This window comes from Gopherus flavomarginatus, chromosome 2, assembly GCF_025201925.1.
Source record: "Gopherus flavomarginatus isolate rGopFla2 chromosome 2, rGopFla2.mat.asm, whole genome shotgun sequence".
Taxonomy (NCBI): Eukaryota; Metazoa; Chordata; order Testudines; family Testudinidae; genus Gopherus; species Gopherus flavomarginatus.
The window spans coordinates 167,309,022-167,319,310 of record NC_066618.1 but is presented as its reverse complement, the minus strand read 5'-3'; positions in this window follow the sequence as shown (position 1 = coordinate 167,319,310).

The window sequence follows — 10,289 nt, the reverse complement described above, 5'->3', positions numbered from 1 at the left end:
TCAGAGAGTACAGCTGCTCTGTGTCAGAGTCTGCAGAAATGATGAGCTACATGCCATTCACGGGGGGTGCCCCTGAAACAACCCCACCCGTTGCTTCCCTTCTCCTCCAACCTTCCTGGGCTACCGTGGCAGTGTCCCCCACCCACATTTGTGTCATGAAGTAATAAAGAATGCAGGAATAAGAAACACTGAGTTTTTAGTGACATAAAATGAGGGAGAGACAGCCTCCCGGTGCTCTGATAGTCCAGGCAGGACATTAAGCAGTGTGGGGGAGAGGAGCCCAGCATCCCACTGCTATGGTAGTCCAGGCAGTACAGAATCTTTTCTTTTCACATGAAAGGGAGGGGGCTGATTGAAGCTCAGCCCCCAGTTGCTATGATGAAGACGGTTACCAGCCGTTCTGTACCACCTACTGGGAATGACTGGGAGTCATTCCTATTTTCATCCAGGCGCCCCCGGCCAGCCTCACCTGAAGCCAGCCAGGAGCACTCACGGGTTGATAAGAAGGACGGTTACCAGTCCTACTGCACCATCTGCCACCGGGGAGGGGAGAGGAGTGGATACTGCTCTTCACTGCTGCAGCATCGTGTCGACCAGCAGCATTCAGTAGACACAGGGTGACATTGAAAGAAGGCAAGAAATGATTTCTTTCCCTTTTCTTTCACGTGGGGGGGGGAGTAAATTGACGAGCTATTCCCTGAACTAGCCTGGACAATGTGTTTGAACCTACAAGCATTGGGAGCTCAGCCAAGAATGCAAATACTTTTCGGAGACTGCTGGGGATTGTGGGATAGCTGGAGTCCTCAGTACCCCCTCCCTCCCTCCATGAACGTCCATTTGAGTCTCTGGCTTCCCGTTATGCTTGTCACGCAGCACTGTGTAGCCTGGAGATTTTTTTTTCAAACGCTTTGGCATTTCGTCTTCTGTAACATAGCTCTGATAGAACAGATTTGTTTCCCCATACAGTGATCAGATTCAGTATCTCCTGTACGGTCCATGCTGGAGCTCTTTTTGGATTTGGGACTGCATTGCCACCCGTGCTGATCAGAGCTCCACGCTGGGCAAACAGGAAATGAAAATCAAAATTTCGCGGGTCTTTTCCTGTTTACCTGGCCACTGCATCCGAGTTGAGATTGCTGTCCAGAGCGGTCACAGTGGTGCACTGTGGGATACCGCCTGGAGGCCAATACCATCGATTTGCGGCCACACTAACCCTAATCCGATATGGTAATACTGATTTTAGCGCTACTCCTCTCATCGGGGAGGAGTACAGAAACTTATTTAAAGAGCCCTTTATATCGATATAAAGGGCCTCGTAGTGTGGACGGGTACAGCGTTAAATCGGTTTAACGCTGTTAAAATCGGTTTAAACATGTAGTGTAGACCAGGCCTAAGTGTTAGCAGACTAAAAATCCCTCTGCGGAATTCAAACAAACTGTCAGAAACCTGCATCCTCAGCACAGGGCAGATCCAAACCCACAGTAAACCTTCCTCTGGTCCAAAACCAGCACAGAGAAAGATGTCACCAGTGTCCCGCATTCCAGCAACACGTTTCTGAAATAAGTTAGCTCTACTTGGGGTTCAGCATGAATGCCACCCTGGCAAATGGTGATGTTTCCCTTCTACTTATAAATGTGTTTGTGACTGTTTTTTCAATAGCCAAACTAGTGTTCTGTATTTGAAATCGGAGAGCTTTTAAAAGTTACTAAAACCAATCTCTCTGTACAGTATTTGAAATATCTAAATATATTGCTCTCTTTGCTCAGATCAGTGTGAAGAAAGAAGGGATTGGTGAATACCCCAGCATCTGAATCCAAATTATAGTTCTCTTCAGGAGCCTGTTATCTGGCTGATGCAAAATATTCAGGATCCAGCATAGAAATGGAGAGGCACAAAAGGTGACCTGAGTCAGGGGGAGAGGGCGGCATAGTCATAGGAATATGCAGAGGGACACTTGGATGCTGTAGTGATGAGTATGGTGTGGCAGCCTGGATGGATGAGAATTGAGATTACTCTGATAATCAAAGCATATCTTATGTATGTGTAACCCTTCTGCCCCTCTAAGTTGGCAGCAACAAGGGCCAGATTCAGTATCCAGGGGTTCCGTTTCAGTAACACAATGCATAACCAGCTCGAGCCCCCACCCAGTGACCTGGGACACTTACATACCACACCCCCCGGACGCCTCTAGGAGGCATTACTTCCCCTCTCGCAAGCACGGAGTCTGAGTGTAGCAAAATCTTTTTAATAAAGGAAGGAATCAATGTGGCATCCCATTGGAGAAACACCACAAACAGGGTTATAACACAAACCATAAACAAAACCCACCTCCAAGTACGTTTGGCAATGTCCTTTTTCCCCTTAAGGTTTTAAGTCCAATCACCCTAAAGTCCAACAACCCAAAAGTCTCTGGTCAATGCCACCCCAGAGTTCGAGAGTTTATCTGTAGAGGTCCCTCCCCCCAGCCTGGGTAGAAAGGGGCACCTTATGTGGTCCGGGGCCAACTGCCCTGCCTCTCCGTGAGTTCTGCTTCCGCCTTCTCCACGAACTGCTCCGCTTTACCAGCCGCTCCACTCTGCTCCTCCAGCCGTCCTCACAAACTGCTCCGCTCCACCAGCTGCTCTGCTCCATGAGCTGTTCCAGTTCTCCCTGCAAACGGCTTGGCTCCGCTCGCTCTGTGGGCCGCTCCACCCATCCCACAGCTACTCCGCTCTACCAGCCGCTCTGCTCCACCAGCTGTCCCGTGATCTGCTCCAGCCATCCCCACAAACTGCTCCACTCCACCAGCTGCTCTGTTCCACAGTATAGCTTCGGGCTCCCCCACTAGTTAGCACAGTACTCAGTGCTCTCAGCTCAGTAATTTCAGCTCTTTAGTGGTTTCAACTCTTAGTGATCTCAGCTCTTAGTAGGGGAGCCCCAGTGCTAGTGCACCATTAGCCCAAAGTGAGCTCAGCTCAGTAACCTGTATCTAGATTCTTGAGGGAATAAAAAAAATCAACTCTGACATTCCACAGTGGAGAGAGGAGGGGGTGGAACTGGTGCATCTGGCTTCACAAGGAGACTGCACCACCAGGCACAGATACCTATCCCCAGCCTCTCTCAATTCACTGGGTTTTGGAACCCATGTCCCTTGTCTAGCAAGTACCACCCAACTGAGGTTGAGTCATTTCTGTCACAAAGCAGTCCCGCAGCTCGGCAGCCTGGGATGGGGTAGGCGTGCTATGCAAATACACTCTCTGAAATTCTTTCCACCAGATGTCAGGGTAGAGCTCATCCTGACTGCTTACATATGGAATGAGTGAGGAGTGACAGAAATGGCTGTCATGTAGTCGTATGACTAATACTCTATCTTGAATGGCTAGAATGCTCTTGTGAGATTGTAAAGCTTTCTGCCATCCCTGCCAGGTCAGTCTGGGCACAGGCAGATATTTTCTGACTCCTGTTTGGAAGCATTTGGCTTACCCGACAGCACCAAGATTCAAGTTGCTTGGGAAAGGAGATAACTGGTTCGCCAAACCATAGAAGAAAAGCACCTAAGCCCAGTATTGCAGCCTTAAAAGGAATTTGCTGGCTTCACTGGCGGTGATCTGGAGTTGTAGAAGTATCTAGGTAGGTAGACGCTATACTTAGTTGTTATGGATGCTTTCATAGAAATGTAGGCCTGGAAGGGGCCTCGAGATCCTCATGTCCAGCTTCCTGTCCTGAGCCAGGACTAAGTAAACCTAGACCATCCCTGACAGGTGTTTGTCCAGCCAGTTCGGAAAAACCTGCAATCACGGGGATTCCACCACCTACCTTGGAAGCCTGTTCCAGAGCTTAACTAGCTTTATAGGTAGAAAGTTTTTCCTATTATCTAACTTCAATCTCACTTGCTGCAGATTAAGCCCATTACTTCTTGTCCTACCTTCAGTTGTGCTCTATGTTCACGGATCACCATTTATTTATTTATTTATTTATAACCGCCCTTAGTATATTGAAGACTACTATGAGGTCTCTTTCCTCTTGTTCCGCCTGCCAGCTCACCAGGATTGGCCTGATGACTCCAGGAATTAAAGATTAATCTTTAATTAAAGATTATGCTGTGATGAAATCTCCAGGAAAACATCCAATGAAAATTGGCAACCCTAGACCCCACTCAGACAGCTTTTCTCAAGACTAAACAGGCTCCTTTTTTAAAATCTTTCCTCACAGGTCAGGTTTTCTAAACTTTTTTTTATTATTTTTATTGCTCTCCTCTGGACTCTCCAATTTATCCAAATCTCTCCTAAAGCTGGGCACACAGAATTGGATACAGTAATCCAGCTGCAGCCTCACCATTGCTGAGCAGAGCAGGACAATTATCTCCCATATCTTACATTTGACATTCCTGTTAATACATCCCAGAATATATAGTTTTGTTTTTTAGCAACTGCATCAGATTTACTCAGATTCAATTTGTGATCCACTATAACCCCTAGATCTTTCAGCACTACTACCACTCAACCAGCTTCTAGCTGTTCATTTGATTTCCCCACCTTCCCAAGTGTAGTACTTTGCACTTGTCCTTACTGAATTTCACCTTGTTGATTTCAGGCCAATTATCTAATTTGTCTAGGTCATTTTGAATTTTAATCCTGTCCTCCAAAGCACTTGCAACCCCTCCCAGCTTGGTGTCATCTGCAAATTTTATTAGCATAGTCTCCATTCCATTATCAAGTCATTAATAAAAATATTGCATAGTACCACAGCCCTGGCAGAACCCTACTACATACAACCTCCCGCTCTATTTAATGTCCTTGTCTCTCTTTTTTTTTTTTCTTTAAGCTTTCTTAGAAGGTTCTCCTTAGAAGTGCACAGGTTACCTGAGGTCCTGGAAGTGGTTCCATTGTAGGGGTCACAAACATGGATTTGAGCATAACAGGAAAAAAAATGGACCCAGAAAGATCCATAACTGCGGGCTCCCTGGCCAGTAATGATATGAACTTCTATTTGATTTGTTCCTGTGAAGGAAATGAATTCAGTGTCCCAGATCCCATGGATTACTGAGGTCTCATTTTCAAGGGGGCACAGGCTTAAACTTCCAGTGACTTGCCCAAATAGAGCCTCTGCATTCGCCTTGACATGCCAGCACTATCTCCGGTGCAGTGTTTTCTTCCAGCTGGGCTGGCATGGGCAGTGGCCCCCACACAAGTTCTGGGTAATTGGTGTGTATGGCTGTAAGCAGAGTTTATGGTTCAATATCATTTTGGCTCAGTCACACTAGCCCAGGGCGGATTTCAATCAATTACAGAGGAATAATTGCCTCCCTCTTGTTGCTGTATAACTCTGCTGTGTTGGAGTGCGCACATGCACATTCTACTGAAGAACCCAGGGTTTAGCGTGGGATGCTCGTGAAGCAGAAAAACACAGAAGGAAATCTGAAGCCTATCACTTACCTGCCACCGAAGTGTCAACTGTGTGACAAATGTGAGGAAACTTCTGCACGATGGTTATGAAAATTGAATGTGACTCAGTTTACTTGCCTACTTTGCACATTGCCACCTATTGGATCCAGAGACACTCTCACTGGGAGTGGGGAATGTCAAGATTGGTATGAATGAGCTATCAAGGACTGTCAGCATGTATCTCCAAGATAACTATTGACAGTGGAGACCAATGACCGGATCATTAACTTGGAATGACTGCTGGCCAAGGGGACTTTTTGGAATATGGATGAGTGATTACCCATCACAATTCCCCGTCGCCCCTCCTCTGAACTGAGGTGGGGGGCAGTACAGTGGAAGGGGGCACAGCATGACTGGGAATTGAAACAATGGACATAAGTGTTATGGGGCTTGTATAAGAAAATTGCTCTCCCCATGGGAGAGGATATTCCAATCCAGGGCCATTGGCCAGGGCCAGGAAGACTGGCTGCAGGCTTGCAGTCTGTCTTCCATGCTGGGAGTAAGATGAAATCTCCTAAACATGCAAGGGGAACTGACCGGATAGGTGACAGTTGTGTCAAGGCTTTTCTTTACCATTATAGCCCCATATCCCTATACACCAGGGGTGGGCAAACTATGGCCTGGGGGCCTCATCCAGCCCTCCAGATGCTTTAATCCAGCCCTTGAGCTCCCGCTGATGAGCAGGGTCTGGGGCTTTCCCTGCTCTGTTGCTCCGGCCAGGGGTCAGGGACTTGCCTCACTCAATGTGGCTCTCAGAAGCAACAGCATGTCCTCCCTCTTCCCCCTACACATAGGGGCAGCCAGGGGGCCCCATACGCTGCCCCCACCCCAAGCACTGCCCCCACAGTTCCCATTGGCCAGGAACCATGGCCAATGGGAGCTGCAAGGGCAGCACCTGCAGACAGGGCAGTGCGCAGAGCCACCTGGCCACACCTCTGTGTAGAGCCAGAGGAGGGGCATGCTGCTGCTTCTGGGAGCTGCTTGAGGTAAGCACTGCCCAGAGCCTGCACCCCTGAACCCTCCCATGTCCCAATCCCCCTGCCCCAGCTTGGAGCCTCCTCCTGCACCCAAAGTCCTCATTTCTGGCAATACCCCAGAGCCCGCACTCCTAGCCGGAGCCCACACCCAACCCCCAATTTCATGAACATTCATGGCCCGCCATACAATTTCCATACCCAGATGTGGCCCTCAGGCTGAAAAGTTTGCTCACCCCCGCTATACACTCTATTCCTGCTGACTAATAGATGCTGGCTTGTTTAGAAAAGGCTATTGTGTGTGTCTGCTGATTGCATAGTCCCTTCCAGGAAGGGAAGTCTCCTACAGAGTCCGAGCTCCTTCGGATCTGTTGCAGGAGCCACAGCAAGAAACAGATGCTGAGCCCCTGGGCCCAGTAATGGAGTAGTGGAGCAAGAGGACCTCTTTTTGAGCAAAGGGGAGGCCCAGGAACTGTTACTGAGAAGATACTCCCAGAGGGACAGCGGATGGGTCTGAGGCAAAGCCAGCGCTGTAATGTCAGACAGTGTCTTATAAGGCGAAGAAAGTAAAACAGAGTGGAGAATTCAATTGCCAGAGTTCTTCTCCTTGAGCCCTATCCGGCTAGCAGGGCTCCCAGTGCGCTTAACAAGGTTCCCGGCTGTGTGCCATTCACACAATGGTTTTGGCCTTTGCTTGCTCATTTTCAATGACTGGCTACACCTCTACCCTGATATAATGCTGTCCTCAGGAGCCAAAAAATCTTACTGCATTATAGGTGAAACCATGTTATATTGAATTTGCTTTGATCCACTGGAGTGCGCAGCCTGTCACCCCCCACCTCCGGAGCACTGCTTTACCGTGTTATATCCAAATTTGCGTTATATCGGGTCACGTTATATCAGGGTAGATGTGTATATGCAAGGAAGTCATATGACCAATTCTCAAGTGTGACCCCCAGAATCAGTGTTCTGATTTCATTGCCCTTCTTGTGGTTGTGCCTAAGGAACCCACCAGCCCCTGGTATGGATTGCGTGGCAGTGTGATTGTGGTCCCTGACGATACCCAGCCCACGCACGTGCAAATGCTCTCTCTCTCAGGCAACAGCGCAGTGCAGAGAACAATAGATTCCTGCAATTAAATATCACATTCACTTGTTTTACTTTCACAATTACAGCCATTCTGCTGCCGTTGGCTTCTTTCCCACCAAATAAATAAACATACAACTTACTTTTTTGCCCTTTAAAAAAACACAAAAACATTTCTATAAAAAACATTGAGGCTGATGCAGAGGGGAGCTAAGGAAGCAAACATTAATTGATTCTTTGCCAACAAACACTGCTGTTTACCACCCATCAATAATGAAAAACTCCAGCACACAGACTCCAGAACAACCTGTTCTTGGCAACAGCATTTACATTTGGACCTTTTCACCTTGCTGAGGATTTAGTATTCTGGCTTTGTCACTAGGTCCCTCTTGCTATTTTAATGAACTAACATTTATTTAGGTGGATAGAAGATGCATACTATCTGTCTTGTGTTCTTTCCTGGTCTAAATTAACACCCCCCTCCTGCTTTTACATGAGACAGCTTCAGTGGCTGAGGTGCTAGTAACTGTGACAGGAGGTGTGCTATGATTTCTTATAGAACGTGATTATCTTTGCATTTTAACTGTCACTCCAACTGGATTTCATGCTGAGGTTGTATGGGAAGGACATGCTGTTCCAAAAATCTGTCATTTCACAAGACTTAACGCCAAGGAGAAATGGTTGCCACTCAACTTCCGTTACTGTCCTCTGTTTTCACTCACTCGTAACTCCAGAGCTTTCTCAAAACCCTCCCTTTTGGACTAAAACTTTCTACGTTTGGTCTCAGCAGAAGGGTAATTTCTTTTTGGACAGTACAAGAATACGTTCACTCAGATACTTTCCATTTAACTTGGAGACAGCTTAAACTTTTTAAAGCGCATAAGAATATAGTGCAAAAGGCTGCATTTCGATGATTCAGAAAAGGCTTCAATGAGGGTTAAACACGAGTAAATCTGGTATTAAAATTATAAGCAATTCAAAAATTGTTTTGGCAAACATACATAGCATAAAGATGTTATGAAACTTTTAGGGTTGTTATTAACACAACTCCTTAGCACAGAGAGGGATTAAACTCACACACACAGGCTGATCTTCCCTGTTTGTGTACACATGCTTGTACTACACATGCTTGTACTAACTTGATGAGAGCTAGTGCAAGAATAAATAATGATGTAGCTGCAGAAGCACAGATAGCAGCAGCGGAGGCACAGCGGAGCCATGCAGGGTACAAACCTGTCTGAAACCAGTGGGTATGTTCTCAGCGTGGCTCAGCCATGATTCCACCCCATGCATGCACAAACACTGTCTGTGTGTGTCACTCACTCACACAAACTGACAAGGTAAATGCCACCTTCTCCCTTGATGGAACAAACCTGGACTCTCACCCATTCTTGTACATATTTGCCACGTAGATTTTTACAGGCACCATTCAACCTTAGTGGTAGCAGGGTGCAGCTTGCATTATGCTTCCACCAGGTTATGAGAGAAGTTAAGTTTTCAGTTCACTGAGCCTGAAGAGGTATCACTATTCAATTTCAGATCAGTAATGTACACGCTGTAATCCTCAATGAGACAGAACCGTAGGTAAGCATGCATAAAAACAGTTGCTTTGCTACTGGGCACCATCAAGGGGTTTCTTCTCTTAAATGCTAATCAAATATTTTCTTTGTAGAAGCAGCGCAAAGAATGGGGGAACATAGCTAGTTAAAATGAGTTACTTTTTTGTGGACAAAATCCCCAAGCGCAGAGAACTTAAAAGTTTGGGGCTCTGTCTTTTGATGAAAACACCAACATTTTGTGAAAACTTAGTCTTTTTAATTGCATTTGGTTCAAAAATACAATCTTCCATCAAAAATCATTATAATGGAGATTTTTTGACCTGCACTAGTTAGAGCACAGTTTGGGAGTGAGGCCTTGTGTTTTATTCCCAGTTCTGCCTGCAACGTACTAGATGAAGCTGGCCAAATCCCAGAACTTCAGTCCGTTTTCCTGTCTGTAAAATGGGGATGAAATTGCTCTCAAACTCCCAGCAGGAGGGTTGTGAGGTACTATTTATTATAATGCCAAGGAACTCCAGTCGAAGATGAAGATGCCATTTTCCTGGGCATAGTTCAGAACAGTAACACAACAGGACTGTCCCAGCTCTGGAGAGCTCAGTCTAAGGAATGTTTGTTTGTAAAACTCTCTGAGAGCTCAGATGAAAAGTGCCAGGGAAGTGGAAAAGGAAAAGGAGTGAAGGTGATAAGTGGCCTTCAGAGAGCAATGTCATCCTACCAGTGGGGATGGGCACAACACTACTAGCCTTTCACGTTTGCCTGTCTTTGCCTTTTTAGCCAGTGGCTTCAGTACATTCTCGGTGGAAAATGAAGTCATACTTTTATGTGTGTGGTGTTTTTTGTTAATGTAAGGGGGCGGGGGGAAATCTGGATATCCAGTTTCACTTTGCATATCAACATCGGTACACTTGTCTCAGGATGTTCATTTGGAAAGGCCTCAAAGCACTCCAGACAGAGCTTGCTGTGGAAGTTTAGCTACATAAAGCCCTGGAGCCATTCCGCAGCTGGTAGACATCAATATATGTTTTTAATAATCAGTTGATGTGTTTTTAATATAAAGAACAAATATCCTATTTAATAAGATGTGGTCTTAAGAAATATTTACAATGCTAAGAGTGATACTCAGTGGCTTTCCCCTCGGCTAATAGAACACCAGGGTATTGTTCTCTGCATGCTAAGTAACTAACATTGGGAAGTAGCAGTCTGTAACATAATGCTAAATATTCTGAATAAACTTTCATACAAGGAAT